The sequence below is a fragment of the Zea mays genome, chromosome 4 (genome assembly GCF_902167145.1).
Source record: "Zea mays cultivar B73 chromosome 4, Zm-B73-REFERENCE-NAM-5.0, whole genome shotgun sequence".
NCBI lineage: Eukaryota > Viridiplantae > Streptophyta > Magnoliopsida > Poales > Poaceae > Zea > Zea mays.
Window position 1 is genome coordinate 62,319,907 of NC_050099.1, and position 11,993 is coordinate 62,331,899.

Below are 11,993 nucleotides of genomic sequence, written 5' to 3' on the forward strand. Positions count from 1 at the left end.
TAAATGAAAATATAAAAGAGAAAATAAGAAAAGAAAGTGTAATAGTAATTTGTTACTTCTAAAAAAATTGGAAAATGGAGGGAAAATAAATGATAATATTAAAAACAGTAGAATCTATATCCACATTAGGATTTTTTGAGAATGGAATCTAAAATCCAAAACATAATGTTGAAACAAGTTTGAAATTGAAATAGGAATTGGAAAATTTGAAAGAAATTAAAATAGAAGAAAAAAAGAACAAACTTGTGTCTGGGCCTAACCACCGCAGAACACCAAGGTGAGTGGGTTAAACAAATAAAGTTAGGTTTTTGCAAATACCTTTAGAAAATAAAATGAGGAACCAAAAGTAGAAAACAGTGAGCAACCTTATTTTTTCCTAAACACCTAAACTATGTGCTATGTGGGAAAAATAAGTAGAACATGCCCCACCCCTACCCCATGAAAAAGTTTATAAAACTTTAAGAAATCATACAACCCATCCCCTATGAGTAAAAATGATCAACTTTGGGAATGATTGCTCTTGTGCTAAGAAGAAACTAGAAAAATTGGAAATCTGTTGTTTGACATTTTTCAAAAGGAATGTTAGTATAAGCACCCACTAAGCCCCCAAACTTTAGAAAATCACCATTAAATAACCATTAGGTTTCCTTGTATGCCATTTGGCACAGAAGCATAATATTACCCGTAAACATTAGCAAAAATAAGCTTTAGAGCAGAAGTCACTTCTACACATGGGTTGTAATTCAAAGTGCCATTTATGCCCTAAAACTTGTCATTTTTGTATAAGATAGCCCCATTATGCTCTACCTCCTAAACTATTAGGTAAGTTTAATTAAGTCAGTAAGAAGTCACTGGATTTTTTGTAGAATTTTTAGAACATCTAGAACAGAAACGTAGTTCAACCTACCCCCATAAAAGCCTTTAAAAACAAAGGATGAATGTAGCTTTTAATTTCTAGCTTGCACAATGGACATATATGTTGCATACATTCTCATGCAATTGCATTCATTAGATTTCAATCTCGCGGACGGAGAGTATGTTTTGATCCAAGAGCAGGAGGCACAACAAGAAGACGCCCGGGAACCAGCTCCCGAGCCCGTCGCCGAAGAACTTTCCGCCGCACCCGCATTTGAAGGCAAGCCTCGGTTTTATGCATAACCATTTATATATGCTATCTTACTACACTTATGTTTGTAGGTTTGTACTGTGCACTTAACTTTAGGAGTTGTTTGAAACCCTAGTTGCATGAACTCATGTTTTTCCTTTGAGATGGATACTAATATGCTAGGTCGAGTAGCTGCTATGCTAATTCAGGATCTCGGTAGAAGTCGAGTGATTTTTCTAGCACTCGAGCGAGGTCAAGAATTGATTGTGTCCACTTGATACTGGAACTATGATGGTCGGTGGACAAGGATCCATGGGGATGCCTTGTCTACGAGATGAAACTGGAATAAGGATTAATGTGTGGTACCGTGTGTCAAGCGTTTGAATGTACTAAGCACATGTCGGGAAATATGGTAACCGATAAGCCTAGTACCTGATTGAACCTGCCTGCAGAATTCCCCCCTCATTGGATCTGAGACGGAGTCTCCCATGCTAGCTATGGTGGGTACAAGTGCGGCCACTGCACGGCAGCGACCAGGGTTAGTGGAGCATTGTATGCCAAGGCCACGAGCCCTGATCTGTTGCCAGGAAATCGATGTGGACGGCTGATGTGTGTGGGGACGGTTGTGCCCTTACATGTCATGTGTTTAGGTTTACCTTGCAAGGTTAAAACTCGATTCGAATCGTCTGCTTCTTGCAGCTAATGAGACTGCTTGATACGTGCTGCTACATCGAGTAATAATTGAAATGAGGCCTCATGATATAAAGTGTTTCTTGCACTAAATGCTTGTTACCATGTATATGTATAAGGAATCAAACTTAGCTTAAGGGATATTATAGAACTTGAAAAGCTAAAACTTGTTTTACACTTAGCTAGTGCTTTTGGCAAACCAAACCGCTCAGCCAAACAACCTCATGGTCTAGAGGTAGAGGAGTAGACTCCTCACACCGGGTAAGTCTAGCTGCGTATTAGTATACTCAGCCTTGCTTGTGGCATCATTTTTATAGGTTCACTATAAGACATAGTTGATGGTGTGACATGGCCAGCCACGCTGCCACCAGGATGGACGGTTGAGTGGGATGCCACCTCGGCATGAGAGGACCAAGAGGAGTAGTGGGCCAGGCCTTGCCCTATTCCTCGTTACCGACGTTATCTATCATTCGCTGCAACATTAAGAACACTGTTATCTTTTATCAAACTTCATTTTATGTAATAACTTAAGTACTTTAAATTGTGCTTTCATGTTTATTGCATTCTCTTCGAGTCTCACCATAGTGTGAGCTAATGGTACTCGATCCTTGGTAAGTGGTTCTGCCACACACTAGACCTCAACATAGGAGGTAAGTCCATAGATCAAAAGGTCTACCGGTCTATGATAGGATCCCTGCTTTATCTTTTCACTTCTAGCCCGAACATTATCTTATCAGTATGCATGTGTGAAAGGTTCCAATTAACCCTGAGGAATGTCACCTTAGGGCTGTGAAGAGAATCTTGAGATACTTAGTTCACACCCCTCACTTTGGGCTCTAGTATCCTAAGGGTTCTTGCTTTGACTTGATTGGTTACTCAGACGCCGATTATGCCGGATGCAAGGTAGATAGGAAGAGCACATCCTGGACTTGCCAATTCTTGGGTAGGTCCCTTGTGGCTTGGAGCTCTAAAAGCCAAATTTGTTGCTCTATCCACTGCCGAGGCTCAGTATATTGTAGCAGGCCATTGTTGTGTGCAATTTCTTTGGATGAGGCAGACACTCAGTGACTTTGGCTACAATCTGAGCAAAGTTCCACCCCTATGTGATAACGAGAGTGCTAACCATTGCTCAGGTAAAGAAGCTGAAGGAGTAGATCTCTAGAAGTTCCAATATGTCGAAGAGTTTGAGGATTAGGCCAGTAATCTCCAACAACCAGATGCATGATGGTTTAGTTATCTTAGCTTACGGTTCCACATAACTTTGTTGAACTATTTAATGTTTAAGACAATGGTCTCTAATAATGTTTAGTACCCTTTATTATTCGGACATTATGCAATGGTATTACATTTATATAATCATTATGTACTGTTGGGGCCTTTTGTGTCAAATGTCCTCATTTAACCATCAATTTGGTGTAAACAAGTGTGTTATAGGTACACTACTATCGAGAATGAAGCTAGAATGAGAACAAAGTACTATCAAGAAAAGCAGAAGAAGCTTCGTCCGCTATACGAGAGCAGCGAAGATGCAGTCCGAAGCTGACAGTCTCGAATGAAAATATCCTCGAATGCAAAATAACAAGGAAGAAGTCTAAGGCTTGTATACTTCATGGGAAGGAGAAAATACAACAATGCCCTTTGTTGGGGGTCTTCGTCTTTCGAAGGTCCTCAAAAACATGATTTAACAATGTTTCTGGAGTATAATACATGAGCAGGTACCTTCGGACTCGGATCAGAACCACAATGTGAAGAAGTACAAAGAATGCGAAGGTTGGCGCAGAGCCGAAGCTATGCGCAGGGGAGCTTCGGCATGATAGCAGAAAGTGGAACCGACTTAAAAGGGAAAAGGCTATTTAGACCTTGATGGATTACTATAAGTCATTAGCAAATGTAAAGGGCATGAGTGTAATTTTACATGGGCTGCGTCCGTGCCTATAAATAGATGAACAGTGCTCCCGTACTGTTCGCGCTGACTTGGCATTTGCTTTTGCGTCACGCTTGTACCCTTACATTCTTTCGAGCCGAAGGTACATTTGTAACTTGATATCATTTCTATTTTTCCATAATAATAAAATAGAAATGAGTTGATAATAATACATAATTGTTCATGTTATCTTTTATATTTCATATGATTCTCTTTTCATTATTATATGTTGCATTGATGAAGGTATGTCCTTCATAACCTTCGTCCGAAGATCATTATATCCTAAGGGAAATAATGCCTCGAAGGACGAAGGGCTTTAACGTTTAACATTTTTTGTGTTGCCTTGTTCTTAACTCATAGTATTTGAGAACAAGTCCCCAACATTGCCGCCCACCCTGGGGGAATCCTTTTCGACCACCTTCGGCAAGCACTGACCTTCGTCATGCCACTGAAGAAAGTTTCAGCGATAGGGGCTGCCGCTCTGCAGCCGCTGGACCCAAACCAGAGACCCTTTCTCTTCGAGAGGCCCGAAGCCAGAAGAGGAAGGCCACTAGTCCAACACCCCAGGAGGACGAGTTGGACCAAGAAATCAGAAACACGGAGACGCTTCATCAATAAGTACAAAGGAAGAAGGAGAAGATGGCTCGACTAGCCGACCTTCAAAGACAGATTGACAAAGCCACTGAAGAAGTACGCCATCTTGCTCAAGATGAACAAGAACGAAGGCCCCAACACAGGGAGCTTCATCACAAAGGCTTGTTCGATGATGATGGATGGTATGATGATTTTAATCATGGTACCTTTACTTTTGACGATGCTTCTTCCTTGGCAGCAGAACTGCAGGCTATCCCATGGCCCCCATCATATAAGCCACCTCAGCTTCCGATGTATGATGGGCATTCAGACCCAAAGCAGTTTTTGATGAGTTATGAAGCAACTATATCTTCATACGGAGGCAATGCAGATGTCATGGCTAAGTCCTTCGTTATGACAGTTAAGAATGTGGCTCAAACGTGGTATTCTTCTCTTCGGCCAGGGACTATCACTTCATGGCAGAAGCTCAAGGACATGCTGGTTACAAGTTTCTAGGGCTTTCAGACGAAGCCAGTTATAGCTCAGGCTCTATTTCAATGCACGCAGGATCATGAGGAGTATCTCCAGGCATACGTCCGAAGATTCTTGCGCTTGAGAGCACAAGCGCCTACAGTGCCCAATGAAATTGACATTGAGGCCATGATCAAGGGGCTTCGTCCAAGACCTACTGCCCAGTACTTTGCCAGAAAGCCTCCATAGACTTTGGATAAGCTGCTTCAAAAGATGGATGAATACATCCGCGCTGACAATGATTTTCATCAAAGAAGGGAGGAAGCTTACAGGTTCTCTGAGATGACCAGGGGCTTCGGAGGGAGAATCCACCCAATACATGTCAGGTCAATCCACTCCACTCAGAGTGACGACAGAGGAAGCCAACAACAGAGGCCACAATATTCCTCGCAAGCTTCGGGGCAGCAACAAAGCTATCTTTAGCCTCCAGCTCCAAGGGGCAGAGGCGCTAGGGGCTTTGGAGGAAGGTTTGGGGATCAACCTAGGAAAATTTATTGCTTATTCTGTGGTGAGGACAAGGGCCACACTACAAGGATGTGCCATGTCACCATTCAGAAACAAAAAGAAATAGCAGAAGCCGTAGCTCAACAGAACCAGCCGAAGCAGGTCATGCACACTGCTTCATATCACTCACCCTACATACAAGAGTATGTGGGTAACCATCCTGCAGCTTCTGTTGCTTCGGCTAGCCAGCCACAGGCATCATGGCAATAGCCTCCACCTCTGCCACCACTACAACCTGCATATTCACGAGGCCAGCAGCCAAAAGAGAGCCAACAAACCCATCAGCAGCGAGATTTCAGGGAGGAGTCTGAAGCTCGCACAGTCAACAGTACTGTGCTAGAATCGAAGCATATCTACTAAGAGATATCCTACCCCTGAAACAGTTTTTACATTCATTATCATTTTTTTAATAAGGAACAATTATTGAAAACTTAGTTCTATTGTCATCTTCCATTTCTTGTAATAGCTTCGTTCTTGCCATAGTGAAATATATCTTCTCCACAGACTCACGAAGTTCAAAAAGTCGTCGAAGCTACAAAAAGTCGTTCTAAGGAACGCAGCACAAGTATCACCGAAGCTATTAAAAGTCGTTCTAAGGAACGCAGTGTAAGTTTGCCGAAGCTACAAAAAGTCGTTCTAAGGAACGCAGCGTAAGTTTGCCGAAGCTACAAAAAGTCGTTCTAAGGAACACAATGTAAGTTTTCTGCTCAAAAGTCGTTCCAAAGAGAATGCAGAGCCAAATACCGCCAAAATATAAGGCGAAGCGTAAAAAGTCAACGCAAATACCGCCGAAATAGAAGGCGAAGAAGTTCAAAAGACGTTCCTAAGGGAATGCAGAACTTACAGCAAAAAGTCAGCGCTGATACACCGAAAAATAAGCGGTGAAGCCGAAAAATAAACGGCAAAGAGATTGTGTATTCCAATATGGGGGTGTGAGTGTGTGTCTTCGGCACAAATATCATTTTGAATAGCATAACATCATTACATCATTTCGCATAACATAACATCATACATCATATTGCATCAATGGAACAAGAAGGGGATACAATGTTGACCTTCGTAGAATGCTTCGAAAAAGTGAAATAGTGCTAAGGCACAAAATAAGTTTTGAAGAAATACAGCTTCATCAACTCTGATATGGAGGAAAAAATCTATTGCTGACGAAGCATTAATGTTTTTACCACGATGGGAGGTTTTTTTACAAAGCACTCTGATATGGAGGAGAAAACTTATTGTTGACAAAGCGTTAAAGTTTTTTTTACCACGATTGGAGGATTTTTTACGAAGCATAAAAGCTCTTCTTTACCAAGCATGAAAAGAAGGGAAGGTGTTTTTTCGCCGAAGGCTCAAAAACGGTATGTACATAAAAGTTTCTTGCATCGCAAAGAAATGAATTACAAAAGCTATTTATATATTACAAGAGCACCAAATATTACAAGCATAGTTCAGCAAATGTTACATTAATATTATAGCAATGTTTTTACAATAGCTATTCTTCTTCTTTCAAAACTTTATCTGTAGCTTCGGACAACAGTTGGGTAACGACTTCGTCCATAATACTTTCGGCCATACTAATAATTTCTATTGATTCCTTTGCCTCTGTGTCGGCCAGTGTCTCGAAGGGATCTAGGGGAGGAGATAGTTCAACTGTGATAGAAAACATAAATTAGTTCGAAGCCATAAAAATAAACGGTAAAGTTAAAAGCTATTAAGTAATACCTATCCGCCTTTCGAGTTCCGCAGCTTTTTCAGCTGCTTTCGTTGCTTCCCTAGCATCATGAGTATCTTTTTCGCTCTTCTTTATTATTTCGTGGGCCATCCATCGGCCGCCGTTTTTCCAGATGTCAGTGAAGAATTTTCCACCAGTTAAGCTTGCTTCGGCCGAGGGGTCTTTCATATCATCAACAGTGAAAGCAGCTTCGGCTTGGGCCAGAATTTCCACATGTTCGCACCCTACTTTCTCAAAAATAGCTGCAACTCCTCTTGCACTAGAGAAGGCATAGACGTCCCCGTGGTCGCTCAAAATTTCTTCAAAAGCTTCGGCTTCGTTGCTGATCCACTCAATTGGACCTTCGGGGTCGCCTCGTATCAAGTTATCTTCACTTGAAAATGCGCCAATGTTGGCGAAGCTAGTTTTTATCTTTTTCACACATTCTATAGATTTTTCAAAGCATTTTTCTTTTGATGTGCGAAGTTCTGCAACTGTTTTTCCCAGTAATTTTTCCAGTAGTCACTGGCATCTCGTTCAGCTTCGGCAACAGCGCATTTTAATTTTGCTTCAGCCAGCTGTTTCCGAAGGTCTTCAATTTCACATTTCTGAGCTTCAGCTTGGGCTTTGGAAGTAGCTTCGTCTTCTTTTATTTTGCTCACCAATGAATTTAATATTTTATCCTTTTCAAGACCTTCGTTCCTTAGTTCAATTACTTCAGAACGAAGGTTGTTCAGAGCTATAGTGCATCCTTCGTCTTCGGCATTTTTCGGCGCCCTGAGGGCATTGCTAAGAATCAGGACCTGCAAAAGAAGTGCGGTATTAAGTATAAGCAAATAAAAAAAATCGTTTTTAAGTACAAAAAAAATCATTCTCACACCTTTAAACTATTATATGCTAAACTGTCGGCCAATTCATCTTTCGATAGCACCGAAAGCCCGTCTTCTAGTGTCGGGAATCCGAAGCTTCTGCTCATCTCCCGACAGACAGAAATCTCCTTGCTGTCTGGGAGACAATACAAGAAATCTTCTAATCCACTGCCGTTGAATACCAATGCCCCCTTTGGATATTTCAGTTTCTAGGCATAGTGTTGAGCTTCTCGTTTTTCTTCTTTAGAGAGATTTTTTCCCGAAGCATGATGGATAATATATTCAGTATTCTCTTTCAAAGCTTCGGGAATAGGAGCGACAGATTTTTCAGGCAAAATTTGTTCCATAGCTTCTTCCTCCGGTGCCTTTTCTCCAATTTCCGAGGATTTCTCTTTGATGGGCTCTGAAGGCCAAGTTTCAGCATTGGCCCAGCTCATTGTAGCTTCGGATTCGGTCAGCTTTGTCTTGGTTTCAACCTGTGCTTTCGAAGCCTTGGCAATTTTTCCTGGAGTAGAGCTTGAAGTTTTAATCGTCTCCAGCACATCTAACACACTAGCCATCCTTTTTCTCATTGGGGTTGCTGCCAGATCTTTTTGTATCTTCGACGCCTCCACTCCTACCGAAGGGCTTAGAATCTCTGATGTTTTTGTCTCTTCGAGTCTTGGTTCTTCAATTTTGTCAGCCTTGGGCATTGCAGCCGGCTCTTCAATCCTCTGCGTAAGAGCAGGTCCTTTGGCTTCAGTAGCCGAAGAGGTCTCACCGCCAAAGTCAGGCACTATGGCTGGTTCAATGTAGCGCGGTCGGTGAGTAAGAACCTTCACCTGTTTCTTCTTTGGCGCGAGCTCGCTTGAGGCGGCTGAAGCAACATCCTACCCAGATGTTCCACTCTTTCTCTTCTAGCCCCGTGGCGGGTAGCGGTAGTCAGGGTACATAAATCCAATAGCATAAAAAACTCTATTTAGTCTCTTCTTTTTTCGGCTCCTGAAGGCCGCAGATAGTGCGTTATCTTCAGACTTGGAGTAGGCTCCAAGTAGTTCATCACTGGTATTTTCAACACATTTCATCTAGTCATCGTCTGGTTCGATAAATTGGTCTCTAAACCTGAAGGTATATTTCAATCGAACCAAACCACCTTCGTTAGGGTTGCTGATGGTCTCTTTTGGCATCTCCCAGTTGTCTATCAATGGCCATATCCTGTTAGCTACATGCTCTTGGACTAAGTCCCTTGTCCCAATAAATGCGCATACTGTGCTAAAGGCCCTTTGGCAAGCTTCGGCTACCTCATCAATCTCTACCTTCGGCTTCCGGAGGCCGAAGCGCGACCAGATGGGGCGCATGATGATTTCTTTAATATATTCTCTTGCTTTTAAATCATTCTTCACGTAGAACCATTCTTTCATCCAGTCTCCGGGCCATCTCTTCCGAAAGGTTGGCACTGGGCAGCTTGAGCCTGAACGAGCAACAAAGCTATAGCAACCAAAATTGTTATGATACTATTCCTTACCCCAGGGCTTCGTCTCATATGAAAGTTCGTGCATGCTGCAAAAACATTTTGCACTTGGCTCTAAACCTTGACTCCTCACGGTCTAGATGAAGATCCCCATTCTGATAATTGCTTCGGGAGTAATCTGGTGAAGGAAAATCTCATATATCTTTAAAACTTCAACCACAAATCTACTTAAGGGGAACCGAAGCCCAGCCTTGAAGAAGCTTCGGTAGATTACGACTTCATTCTCTTTGGGAACAGGAACAGTCCTGTCTCCGTTGTCAGCCCTCACAATTGACATATCTCAAAAATACCTTCCTCTCATATTATCAAGATGACTCTGTCTGATAGTCGATTTTCCGAAGACTGCATGACTTGGTCGCCAGGGCCGATCTTCGGAGTCTTCGCCTCCACTTTCTGCATTATAGTTGTCGCTGTCATCAGTATCTTCAGATAAGCCTTCTAGAATTTCTTTCGTAATGTTTTCTGTGTTTGTTTTTGCAATTGACTCAATAAATCCAGTAGTTTTTCCTTAAGGAGCTTCTCCTCCTCGCTCAGCTTCGTCTCAGCAGCAACTTTTTTGTCTTCAGACATCTTTTCTTCGGAAATGGTGAAAACGAGTCCTTAAAGCTGAAGCTTAAAAAGTCTAAGAAACCAAGCAACCGTTGGTAGGCAAGAGCTAAGAAATTAAGCAAGCAAAGCAGGCGGCAAAATAGCGTACCAAATGTGCTCGGGGTGCGTTCTTATTTATACGCCCAGCGCGCTCCAAGTTGGAGGGCTCCGTCTGTCATTGACTGTTGCTATTCTAGCAAAGGGAAGGTGTTTTTTTGGACCTTCGGCTTAGGACCTTTGTCCATATCGCAATCTGAATTAGTTATTCTAACAAATTAACCTTGCGAGGGGCTACTGTTGGGGGTCTTTGTCTTCCGAAGGTCCTCAAAAACATGATGTAACAATATTTCTAGAGTATAATACATGAGCAGGTACCTTCGAACTCGGATCAGAACCACAATGTGGAGAAGTACAAAGAATGCGAAGGTTGACACAGAGCCGAAGCTATGCGCAGGGGAGCTTCGGCATGATAGCAGAAAGGGGAACCGACTTAAAAGGGAAAAGGCTATTTAGACCTCGATGGATTACTATAAGTCATTAGCAAATGTAAAGGGCATGAGTGTAATTTTACATGGGCTGCGTCCCGTGCCTATAAATAGATGAACAGTGCTCTCGTACTGTTCACGCTGACTTGGCATTTGCTTTTGCGTCACGCTTGTACCCTTACCTTCTTTCGAGCCGAAGGTACATTTGTAACTTGATATCATTTCTATTTTTACATAATAATAAAATAGAAATGAGTTGATAATAATACATAATTGTTCATGTTATCTTTTATATTTCATATGATTCTCTTTTCATTATTATATGTTGCATTGATGAAGGTATGTCCTCCATAACCTTCGTCCGAAGATCATTATATCCTAAGGGAAATAATGCCTCGAAGGACGAAGGGCTTTAACGTTTAACATTTTTTGTGTTGCCTTGTTCTTAACTCATAGTATTTGAGAACAAGTCCCCAACACCCTTATCCCTACTACTAATTAAGAATAGAGTGTGGGCGCCTGGCGCGGCCATGCCCCCGCCTCCGCCTCCCGTGCACGATGCCCCAACGGCCCCACACCGACCCAGAGAAAGTGCCAGCGGTCACCAGAAGGCGCGCTTCCGCCGGAAGCGCCTGGCCGTTGCGAGGAGGCCAACGCCGAGGCACCTGGCCCACACGCCCACCTCCATCGCCCACCGCACCGTCTCCATCTCGACCTCCTACTCCTCCTCCTCTGTATCCCCGACCACCTCCCACCCCGTCGTCGTCACACTCACAGCGGCACCGGCCATAGAGGCCTGTGGTGACGTCCTCCTTCGGTATCCCCTCCAGCCGGGTGGCTCCGCACCGCATCCGACCCCGGCCCCGGCCGGCCGCGCGGGCCCTGTCCCGCATCAGCACGCCGCCCTCCACGAGCACCACCACATCCGCCACGCACACCTCCGGCGAGGCCAGCGCCTGGCGGCACTCCACGTGCCACCCCGCCCCCCGCGTCGAGCGGAGAAGACGCCCTCCACCGCGGCCTCCTCCCCGGCGGCGGCGAGCACCTCGAATCACGCGCTCGCGTACGCGTCGGTGGCGACCCGGCGGAGCGTGACCTTGGCGGGCACGCCTGGCGGGAGCGTGCGGCTGTTTAGCCCCAGCGTCGCGCCCCTGATGGCCAGGTGGTAGGCCAGCGTGAGCTCCACGGGCGTCGTGGCGGAGCAGGAGGAGACTGGAGAGGCAAAGGTAGAAAGCGTGGATGTCGAGGCGCGCGGGACGGGGGCGGGCGGAGGAAGCTGCCCTCTATCGCTGTGGCGCGGCACATCGCAGAAACCGGTCGCTGAACCTGCATCGTCTTGCTGCTGCTCGGATGCTGTCCTCGTGGTCACCGAAGGGCAAGGCAGCTTGTGCTACTGGGACCTTTTGCTAATAAAAGCGGAGCGCGGGGGCGATAAGCGTCGGGTCGTCCGATGGTTTTCCGCGTGGCGCCCGGGGTTTTCTTTTCGTGGCTGAATCGGCCGAAACT

The 11,993-nt window shown here is 44.3% G+C and overlaps 1 pseudogene; it reads right to left on the reverse strand.

Moving 5' to 3' along the window:
* Positions 1–11,088: 11,088 nt before the first annotated feature.
* Positions 11,089–11,792, reverse strand: LOC109945659 (uncharacterized; annotated as a pseudogene).
* Between the last annotated feature and the right edge of the window lie 201 nt (positions 11,793–11,993).